Source organism: Schistocerca cancellata, chromosome 3 (genome assembly GCF_023864275.1).
Source record: "Schistocerca cancellata isolate TAMUIC-IGC-003103 chromosome 3, iqSchCanc2.1, whole genome shotgun sequence".
NCBI classification, from domain to species: Eukaryota; Metazoa; Arthropoda; class Insecta; order Orthoptera; family Acrididae; genus Schistocerca; species Schistocerca cancellata.
This window is the reverse complement of record NC_064628.1, coordinates 600323556-600335872: the sequence shown is the minus strand read 5'-3', so window position 1 is coordinate 600335872 and position 12317 is coordinate 600323556.

Here is a 12317-nt window from a genome sequence, read left to right as displayed (position 1 = left end):
TTTTCAGTGTGTTTCTTAACTGATCACTTTTTTGCATTGTAGGGAAAATATCAATGTACAGAGCCCTTAAAATTAAGTCTGTAAAATTTCATTTCACATTGAAGAAATATGGGTGAATATTTTGTGTCCCACTGTACTCACTCTTCCTCTACTGCTTGATTCACATGTGTGTGTGGGGTCGAAGACTTAGGAAACCAAGTTTTATGGCAACATCCTGGGTTAACCAAAGTTCGCGATACCACCTTTTTGCGGTAATGTTTATTCCGATTTTCAGCTACAGAAAATGAGAGTCATGTTTCTTACACAATTACGCAATACATTGGCATAATTACGAAATATTACATTTTTCCAAATTTGTCCATAATGTAATGATATTTTTGCACTTTTATGTCACAATGACATGCTTCATTCATTCTCTACCAAATTGCAACACCTTCTAAGCTTTTCATACTAATTGGGGCCTTATAAACATGCTTTTTCCCAAATGTACTTCCTACCAAACAGCGATTCTGGTAGCTGCAGAGAGAAGTTTTTGTTAATCACGGCAGCTGCGTTCTTGTGGAGATATTTCTATAGGAACTTTCATCTCCTAGCAAAAACTTCTCTATATCTAACCCAAAAGTGAAATACTTTAGCTTTAAATTTTTTTAATGTAACGAAATATTTTCTTACAAATTTTCATCTCATATTTCACTCCCTTGGGTGCTGAATTTCCAAAAACATTGAAATACGTTTTTTCTATTTCTAACTTAGAACTCAAATTATAGTTTTCAAATATACAACTTCAAAAATTCTTTAACAGTTCTTCAATAGTGATTTATTTTCAAAAACCTTTCACCCACTATTTTACTCCCTTAGTGGTTGAATTTCCAAAAATGCTGAAACACGTATTTTTTTTTATTTTGACTGAGAAATCAAATACCAGTGTATTAGTTGGATCTTCAGAACTGCCTTAACAGCGAAATATTTTCAATAAGTCTTTCATCCTCAATTTGACCCCCCTTAGACAAGGAATTTCCGAGAATCCCTTCTTAAATGATCTCTACGGTATAAGACCCACAGCCTCTCCAAATTTCATGTTTTTATCCATAGCGGTTTGGGATGGTCAGGTTTGAGTCATCGAATGAGTGTGGCTCTGTTTCACCAACTTAGGGGTTGCATTTCCAAAAACAATAAAATACTTTTTCATTTCCAACTGAGAAACCAAACACCAGTTTTCAATGATTTAGCTTTATAAATGCTTTCACAGTGAAATATTTTCATAAAATTGTTCACTCCCTATTTCATCCCCTTAGGAGTTGAATTTCCAAAAACAATGACATATATGTTTTTTTATTTCTAACAGAGAAGTAAAACACAAATTTTCATAGATTTAGCTTCAGAAATGAAATATTTCCATAAAAACTTTCATCCTCTATTTCAACTCATAGGAGCTGAATTTCCAAAAAAAATTAAAACACGTATTTTACATCTATAGCTAAGAAGCCAGGCTCATATTTTCATAGATTTATCTTGAAAAATGCTTTCACAATGAAATATTTTCATAGAGCATCTCATCCACTACTTCACCCCCTTAGGGATTGAATTTCCAAAAACAGTGTATCACGTCATTTTTTATATTTGTAACCGAGAAGTCAAATACCAATGTTCATAGATTTGATTTAAAAATACTTCAGCAGTTCATTAATAATGATATATTTCCCAAAAAAAAAAAAAAAGTCTTCCACTATTTCATCTCGATAGGAGTTAAATTTCCAAAAACGTTTAAACCCGTATTTCATTATTTCTGGTCGAGAATCCAAATGCTAATTTTCGTAGGAAAGCGATATGTTCCTGTAGGACCAAACTGCTGAGGTCATCGGTCCCTAGTCTTACACACTACTTAGTCTTTTTCTAACTTACGCTAAGGACTACACAAACACCCATGCCCGAGAGAGGAGTCGGACCTCCGACGGGGAAAGCCGCGGGAACCGTGGCAAGGCGCCTAGACCACGCGGCTACCCCGCGGACCAATTTTCGTAGGCGTCGCCCAAAATTGCGTTAAAAGCGATATATTTTGAAAAAACCCTTCATCCCCAAATTACACTCCCTTAGGTGTAGAATTTCGAAAAATCCCATCTTAAACGACGCCTGCGGTATAAGGTCAAACACACTGCTAATTTCAAGTCTCTGTCGGTAGTAGTTTGGGGTGGGTGAGGATCTGCCAGTGAGTGAGTCAGCCAGTCGTGTCATTGCCTTTTATTTGTAGAGACCCTAACAATACCACCACTTCCAAAGTAGGTCAGAAATCAGATTAATAATGTTGCTCACGCAGCATATGTTCGCTTTATCGGGCCACAACAAAGTTATTGACTGTGGATGGTATCGTCAGAATGGGAATAATGAAGTCACTGTAAAAAAAGTCATTAATTTTGGCACTTATCTTGAATGGATTCCCACGTAGATTTCGTCGAAATTGTTATGGCTCATCTTGTTGATTCTAGGGTGATTCCACTTTGACTGCTAGAAGGTCCAGATCTGTATTTTAGCAATATTTGAAGACCTAACGTATGCGTTTTGCAGGAAATTCTTAATGATCAAACAATCCCAGATCAGAACAATGGTATGGTAGAAATAATTTTTGACGGGGTGTTCACGATCCACATTTTTATTAAACTTCTTGTAAATTCACATATACTTCTTCTTAATTGCCACATCATCAAGAAAACAGTTTTGTATCAATCTTCATATATTTAATTTCCACTTTAGCCAAACACAAGACTTGATTGTTCTTTTACAAAGCGAAATGACAACTTAACTTCTGCAAAGTGAAACAAAGATTGCCCTGTGCGCATTCGCGCCAAAACGGTTACATGTAAGTCAAAGATTATGACAGTCTCACAGAACTGAATACACACAAGAACCATATCACTGTAACATATCGATACATCGGAGTACCATACAATAACAATACGAAATGTGAATATTGTCACAAAAATATGTCTGTGACTTCGCAGAAAAATTGTACGATATTAGTGGCATCGAGAACTGGGGTTGGAGTGCCGTAATGGTCACGTAAATAAAGAATCATTACAAGACCCAGTGCACAAGATAAGTTAACATCTTCTCTTCATACAATGAAACATACATTGAAATGCATGAATGAAATATTAGTAACAGAACTAAGTTCGACGTCATCTAGGCTAATCCTTGACAACGGCCGGCTGTACTGCACCAAAAGCCCGCGCATATTGTCTACGGACGCATCTGAGAGTCTGGAAGGACTTTCTCAAATCTCACAGTCTGTCTCTGCGCCTGGAGTGCCAGTTGGCGCCTGCAGAGTGGCCGCCGTGATGGTTGAGGAGGCGCGCCCCCCGCCGCCCGCTGGCGGCTCAGCTGTTCCGCTTTCCCAGTGACGCGCCGCTGCGCTCCGGAACAGACGCCGCCGCTTCCTCAATTTCCAGCCGTCTCCAGCAGCCGGAAAAGCGAACGCCGCCACTGGTGCGACTCTGTAACTGCCCAGACCCCCTATCGCTGACGGCACTTCCGCGTGGCCGTTTCTCAATCCTCGTACTTTGTAAGTTACACGCTTAATCCGCATCTACATCCACACTCTATAAACGACTGTCAAGTGCACATAAAAGAATGCTTTCCTTTGCACCAGTTATTATGGCTTCTTCCCACTCCATTCTCATATGGAAAGTGGAAAGAATGATTGCTTACATGCCTCTGTACGCGCTGCAAATAGCCTAACCTAGTCTTCGCCGTCCCTTTGCAAGTGGTATGTAAGGGGTTGTAGTATATTCCTAGATACCTCACTTGATAATGTTTCTTGAAACATTTTAAGTGGAACTTACAACTTGCGAACACACAATGATCACGAAGGAGTGAGGTTTGCGCTGTTCCTTTCACTGCTTTATTGTTTATTCTCATAGACCCCAATGTCAAATCAGTGCTGTTGTTCAGAGTACGGTATATTACTGCATCACTGCCTGTGCTGGAAGGTTTTACATAGATGTGATAGTGTACAAGACCATTCGTATTTATGAGTTCGCTAATACGGATTATAGGGAATCTACCTGTGTCACGATTTGTACCAAAAAACCTGGTCCAGCTGAATCAGTGTCTGGATGAAGATAAGATGGAACCAGAGAATACACTTTTTCAAACTCTGAAGGTGGCAGGGGTAAAATACAGGGAGCGAAAGGCTATTTACAATTTGTACAGAAACCAGATGGCAGTTATAAGAATCGAGCGACATGAAAGGGAAGCAGTGGTTGAGAAGGGAGCGAGACAGGGTTGTAGCCTATCTCCGATGTTATGCAATCTGTATACTGAGCAAGCAATAAAGGAAAAAAAAGAAAAATTCGGAGTAGGAGTTAAAATCCATGGAGAAGAAATAAAAACTTTGAGGATCGCCGATGACATTGTAATTCTGTCAGAGACAGCAAACGACCTGGAAGAGCAGCTGAACGGAATGGACAGTGTCTTGAAAGGAGGATATAAGATGAACATCAATAAAAGCAAAACGAGGATAATGGAATGTAGTCGAATTAAATTGGGTGACGCTGCCGGAATTAGATAAGGAAATGAGACGCTTAAACTAGTAAGTGAGTTTTGCTATTTCGGGAGCAAAATAACTGGTGATGGTCGAAGTAGAGAGGATACAAAATGTAGACTGGCTACGGTAAGCAAAGCGTTTTTGAAGAAGAGAAATTTGTTAACATCGAATATAGATTTAAGTGTCAGGAAGTCGTTTCTGAAAGTATTTGTATGGAGTGTAGCTATGTATGGAAGTGAAACGTAGACGATAAATAGTTTAGACAAGAAGAGAATAGAAGCTTTCGAAATGTGGTGCTACAGAAGAATGCTGAAGATTAGATGGGTAGATCACATAACTAATGAGGAGGTATTGAATGGAATTGGAGAGAAGAGAAATTTGTGGCACAACTTGACTAAAAGAAGGGATAAGATGATAGGGCATATTCTGATGCGTCAAGGGATCACCAGTTTAGTATTGGAGGGGAGCGTGGAGGGTAAAAACCATAGAGGGAGACCAAGAGATGAATACAGTAAACAGATTCAGAAGCATGTAGGTTGCAGTAGGTAGTGCGAGATGAAGAAGCTTGCACAGGATAGAGTAGCATGGAGAGCTGCATCAAACCAGTCTCTGGACTGAAGACCACAACAACAATTATATATATATATATATATATATATATATATATATATATATATATATATATATAGGGTGTCCCAGCTATCTTGTCCACCCAAAATAACTCTGGAACAATAACAGCTATTGGAAAACGACTTTCACCGGTATCAATGTAGGGCTGGAGCCCATGAATGTACATATCTGGAAACATTCTAAAACGAAAGCATATGTGTTTTTTAATACAAACTTATGTTTTTTTAAAAGGACCTCCTATATTTTTTCTTCAGCAATCCATAGCACGACAAAGCACATAGACAATGGCGTTGATTGCATCGCAATATTCCCATTACATCCCGAGATATTGAGACGCGAAGTTGACGCTTGAAACACCCGACATGCGCTGCTAGCGCACGTCCTGAGGCTCAGGCGTGAACCCCATGCTGCCCGTAATCGCGATGTGATTGACACGTGTAATCACACCTCCATACTTATCAAGAGGTCCGAAACGAATAATACGGTCTGCTGCCATCAACTCTCATAAGCACATAATGGTTTCCCTCTTGCACTTTTTACGTATCTACGTACACAATTTGAACCAGTACCGATCGGTGTACACCCGTCAGGTTGTCTTATTTATCCTGCACACCCAAAATAAGGTTTATCTAATGCGTTATATGACCCATTGTGCCTGTCGCGCAGGGCCTGACTCTACCTAGTCAAGTGTCCACCCTCCGAGCATCCCATTTGTTGTTGCTCTGGCGTGCAGTACACCGCTTGCCAGTGTAGTCGTGCATCAGAGTAATCTAGTGACAGCACGAAGGTAGTACACATTGTGAATAAACGTTGTGTTGTGGAACTTATACTGTACAGTATAATGTACACACATGAAGATATGGTAGAAATGCTGCTGATCTATGGAGAATGTACGTTGACGGGAAATACGTTATGAGATTGCTTGTTTGTTGATAGTACTGTTAGCGAACATTATGATTATTAAGTTAATATGTCCGTTTTCTACCCTACTCTACATACCTGTACTGTACCCTGTTGTAGGAGGACGAAATGCTGTTCAGGCAGAACGACTGTACAGAAGACGATTCCCTGACAAGCCATGGCCTTCGCGCCGGATGTTTGGTCGTCTCACATCTCGTCTACGTGAAACGGGAAGCTTAAATCCAAAACCTCGACATCGTCCTAGAACACGCACAGATGAACGTGCTGAAGTTGCTGTGCTCGCTACCATAGCTGTGAATCCTCAAATCAGCACACGTCAAATTGAACGTGAAGTTGGTGTGTCGAAATCAAGTGCACAGCGTATTCTTAAACGTCATAAATTTCATCCTTACCATGCTCATTTACACCAGGATATTCATGGAAATGACTTCCTCAATAGGGTAACATTTTGTCGGTGGGCTCAGCAAAAACTTCTGACTAATCCAAATTTTTTTTGCAGATGTTCTGTTTACCGACGAGGCATCATTCTCCAACAAAGGAATTGTCAATATGAGGAATATGTATTATTGGTCCGCAGACGATCCAAAATGGCTCCGTCAGGTAGAGCATCAACGTCCGTGGAAAGTTAATGTTTGGTGGGGGATTATTGGAGATACCATTATCGGACCTTTCTTTATAAATGGCATCCAAAATGGCAGACAATATTCCAGATTTATACGACACAATCTTCCTGTTCTCTTGGACACCGTACCTCTGAACCGGAGAATGGTCATGTGGTATCAGCATGACGGATGCCCTGCACATAACGCCTTACGAGCACGACGACTTCTGAACCGTAAGTTCCCTGGTAGGTGGATTGGACGAGGTGGCCCAGTCAGGTGGCCTGCCCGGTCTCCGGACCTTACACTGCTGGATTATTTTCTTTGGGGAGCAGTGAAGGATGCTGTTTACCAACATGAACCAACAACACCAGAGGACATGAAGCAACGCATTATTGATGCTTGTGCAGCCATCAAAGAGGAAACAGTAGCACGAAGTAGGGCATCCTTCATCCGCAGAGTGACCCTATGTATGCAAGCCAATGGGCATCACTTTGAGCATGAGATGTGAACGCTATGTTTAGTATGTAGTGCTGGTATCACAGTGGAAGTTTCTACAAAGGGCCATTTTACCCAGTGATGTTAAGAAACATTTGTTTGCAACAATTTGTCATTTAACGCATTATATAAACATAACATTGATAATTATGTGATAGTAAAACTAATTGGTTAAACATGTTTACATTCATCTTCTATGTCCTACCTGAACTTCCCAAATCAAAACATTTTTACCTAAACAACGGTAAAACGTTTAGTCCACTAGCTCGTTTCACTAAAACCATCAACATGAATTTTACTATTACGAGTGAATGATTAACTGTCACTTGCGCTAGATCTACAGTAAAGTAAAGTTTTAACGTTGAACGGCATTACCTTTTTAGTAACGGATTAACGATAAGCGAAGTTAACTTTGTGACTAACGTTGCGGTACACAGATATGTTACAGAACCGCATCACCCCTAGCCAATGGGATAAATAGCTGCTGGAATTAACGACGTTAATGCAGGATGGCAGCAGACCGTATTATTCGTTTCGGACCTCTTGATAAGTATGGAAGTGTGATTACGCATGTCAATCACATCGCGATTACGGGCAGCATGGGGTTCACGCCTGAGCCTCAGGACGTGCGCTAGCAGCGCATGTCGGGTGTTTCAAGCGTCAACTTCGCGTCTTAATATCTCGGGATGTAATGGGAATATTGCGATGCAATCAACGCCATTGTCTATGTGCTTTGTCGTGCTATGGATTGCTGAAGAAAAAAAATATTGGAGGTCCATTTAGAAAAACATAAGTTTGTGTTAAAAAACACATATGCTTTCTACGGGACTGCTACGGTCGCAGGTTCGAATCCTGCCTCGGGCATGGGTGTGTGTGATGTCCTTAGATTAGTTAGGTTTAAGTAGTTCTAGGTTCTAGGGGACTTATGACCTAAGATGTTGAGTTCCATAGTGCTCAGAGCCATTTGAACCATTTTTGAACCACATATGCTTTCGCTTTAGAATGTTTCCAAATATGTACATTCATGGGCCCCAGCCCTACATTGATACCGGTGAAAGTCGTTTTCCAATAGATGTTATTGTTCCAGAGATATTTTAGGTGGACAAGATAGCTGGGACACCCTGTATAATACTGTACTATCATTATTAATAAAGATTTAGTTGTAAGAAAAAAAACAGTCATTGTAAGTCAGTGCGCTGCACTGTGGCACTCACTGGGACGTTAGGCTGTCAGTAGCTCTGTGCAGCTCAGTGCGCACGACCAACTTAGAGGTGCAGTCACGTGACCATGACATCACGTAGCACTGTGCGAAAGACAGTGGAGCAGAGTGGTCTGCGCTGCAGACTGTCATACGCCGAGGGGCCTGGGACGGGGTAGGAGGGGGATGGGGTGTCCAGGTTCGGTTGCCAGCTGGGTCGGAGATTCTTTTCCGCTCGGGGACTGGGTATTGTGTTGTCTTCATCACTGTATCAATCTCATAGACACCCATGTCGCCGAAGTGGCGTCAACTGAACAGACTTGCACTAGGCGACCTGTCTACCCGACTGGAAGTTCTAGCCACATTGCGCTTCATTTCTTTTCGTGCTGCTCTTCTTTGTATACGTTCAGTATCATAGATTTGGTAATGGACCGACATACTTCAGCAATATACTTCAGTGTCCCACCAATGAATCGGAATCACCACGTGCTTTACCTGCGACTGAACCAATGTGGTCACTCCTTTTCGTTTTTGTACAAATTGTTATACCGAGGCATTTGCATCAGATTAGTCTACTGATTGTAGTTGTAACTAATTCATGCTGCACTGATCGGTTACTTTGTATTTCTTTTTGTAATGGGTACAATTTTACATTTCCGGACATTTAACAAGAATTGCTGATATTTACACCAGTTTGAAATCTTATAAAGTTATCAGCTTTTTCATTAAAGGCAACTGAATCGCCTTCAAAAAGCCTGAGGTAACAACTAGGGCTATTTTTTCCGATCTGTCGCAGAACCGAATCCACAGAACTTATCAGAACTTGTCAGCACTTATCTGGATCTTGCAGCTACTTCTCTACATAGTCGCCGCTCCGACTTAGATATTTGTCGTAGCGTGGCACCAACTTTCCAATACCCTCGTTATACACTAATGGCCATCAAAATTGCTAAACCAAGAAGAAATGCAGATGATAAACGGGAATTAATTTGACAAATATATTAGACTGGAACTGATATGTGATTGCATTGTCACGCAATCTGGGTGCACAGATCCTGAGAAACCAGTACCCAGAACAACCACCTCTGGCCGTAATAACGGCCTTGATACGCCTGGGCATTGAGTCAAACAGAGCTTGGATGGCGTGTACAGGTACGGCTGCCCATGAAGCTTCAACACGATACCACAGTTCATCAAGAGTAGTGACTGGCGTATTGTGACGAGCCAGTTGCTCGGCCACCATTGACCAGACGTTTTCAATTGGTGAGAGATCTGGAGAATGTGCTGGCCAGGGCAGCAATCGAACATTTTCTGCATGCAGAAAGGCCCGTACAGGACCTGCAACATGCGGTCGTGCATTATCCTGCTGAAATGTAGGGTTTCGCAGGGATCGCATGAAGGGTAGAGCCACGGGTCGTAACACATCTGAAATGTAACGTCCACTGTTCAAAGTACCGTCATTGCGAACAAGAGGTGGCCGAGACGTGTCATCAATGGCACCCCATACCATCACGCAAGGTGATACGCCAGTATGGCGATGACGAATACACGCTTCCAATGTGCGTTCACCGCGATGTCGCCAATCACGGATGCTAACATCATGATGCTGTAAACAGAACCTGGATTCATCAAAAAACTGACGTTTTGCCATTTGTGCACCGAGGTTCGTCGTTGAGTACACCATCGTAGGCGCTTCTGTCTGTGATGCAGCGTCAAGGGTAACCGCAGCCGTGGTCTCCGAACTGATAGTCCATGCTGCTGCAAATGTCGTCGAACTGTTCGTGCAGATGGTTGTTGTCTTGCAAACGTCCCCATCTGTTGACTCATGGATCGAGACGTGGCTGCACGATCCGTTACTGCCATGCAAATAAGATGCCTGTCATCTCGACTGCTAGTGATACTAGGCCGTTGGGATCCAGCACGGCTTTCCGTATTACCCTCCTGAACCGACTGATTCCATATTCTGCTAACAGCCAATGGACATCGACCAACGCGAGCAGCAATGCCGCGATACGATAAACCGCAATCGCGATAGGCTACGATCCGACCTTTATCAAAGTCGGAAACGTGATGGTACGCATTTCTCCTCCTTACACGAGGCATCACAACAACGTTTCAGCAGGCAAAGCCGGTCAACTGCTATTTGTGTATGAGAAATCGGTTTGAAACTTTCCTCATGTCCGCACGTTGTAGGTGTCTCCACCGGCGCCAACCTTGTGTAAATGCTCTGAAAAGCTAATCATTTGCATAGGACAGCGTCTTCTTCCTGTCGGCTAAATTTCGCGTCTGTAGCACGTCATCTTCGTGGTGTAGCAATTTTAATGGCCAGTAGTGTAGATGGTAGCCGCATGTGCTTTTCGCCAATTGGACGGGATTTGGCACCGTATCCCTCAGGAGAACGTCCAGTAACTATATCAATCAATAGCAAGCCGAACAACTGCTTGCATAAGGGCCACAGATACAGCAACGTGTTATTGACCTGCTGACTTTGTGAAGCTCTTGCTCTTCCAATTTTTCTGAAATGGTAGTCATTTGTTTGTCTGTACATGTATTGTACATCACATCTACTGATTTCCATCTCATTCAGATAATTACTTCGTGGTGTGCCGTTTTTTCTTATCTATGAGCTTACTGCACTAAGAAGTGACAACGGTTGTTTTCCGAGCACATAAATTCTACTGGAGTCAGAAGCAGAAACGGTAGCCCGCTGTGGAGTTCACCCAAGCGTTTCCAATTACCACGGTAGGCTACAGCTGGGAAGTCAGCCGTGGGATGGATAGATTGAACTGGTGACAGCAAAGTGTTCCTCTTCTCGCTCTGCGCAGAACGTTATCACCTCGCCATCTTCTTACGGACATGCCACTGTAGTTTGCAGATACGTTACTGATTAGCATATCCAACTATGAAGTAAACTTCTTGCTAATTTGACGTTTATTGCATGTTGCTATCGTGCTGTTTCGTTTGTAATGGACAGCAGTGCAATTCTGTACGTGTGTTACCCACACTTGATCACGCACCTGTGAACCCCTTTACATTATCGAGGGTGATGAGCGTAAAATGATAGCGCGTGACGCCCGGGAGCAGATGTACCGTTTTTGACCGCTCAGACAATCGACTTGCGGTCGTGGAGGCAACCGCAGGCTGCAAACACCATTCAATTAACGCGCGCCGAGGCCGGCTGCACGCGCTGCTGCGGTTCTTGCCACTGAGCGGCGCGCAGCAGAACGGGCAGGCGCAGAGTTCGCTGCGAAGAAACCGACGTGCGCGGCGCGGCGCGGCGCGGCTCGGCGCCGGCAGCATGTTCTTTCGGCTCGCAGCTTGCGGCGTGAAATCAGCACACACCGCGCGCCGTTGCAGCTGCGAGATTCCGCCGTGCAGCGCCACACGTGCGGCCGTATCACGCACACTTTATGAGCAGAAGTGTCCGGACACCTTGGCATTAATATGGGGCGTGACCAGTCGCAGCTGCTGTGCAAGAACACAGTATCACATGAACACCTTAACTTTTGAAACTTACAGATTTATTGGTTATTTTCCAATGAATGCTGCTAAACGAAATGCAGGTGCGGTAATCTGAAATACACTGCACTAACTAAATCCACTGCGCTGTGTTACAATGCTTCTCATTCAGACTCCGTGAAACTTGGCATCAGGCACGCGAGCACACCTTCACTCGTGCACGTTTTAAGGTGCTTTCGCGTATGCGCAACTGACGTGACGTAAATGCCTTACGTGCCAAATACGTACGGATTTGGTGAACAACATGCACGGCGTGCACAGCTCAACTGCAACTACAAGTTTACGTTAGTACCACCAGGTAGCAGCACGCTATAACTGACTTTTATCCCCGTTCCCTTGGCATAAATCCCGCTAGACGATAGCACACTCCTCAGATATGCCAGTTCATTCACTATATAGTAAAATTAGATCA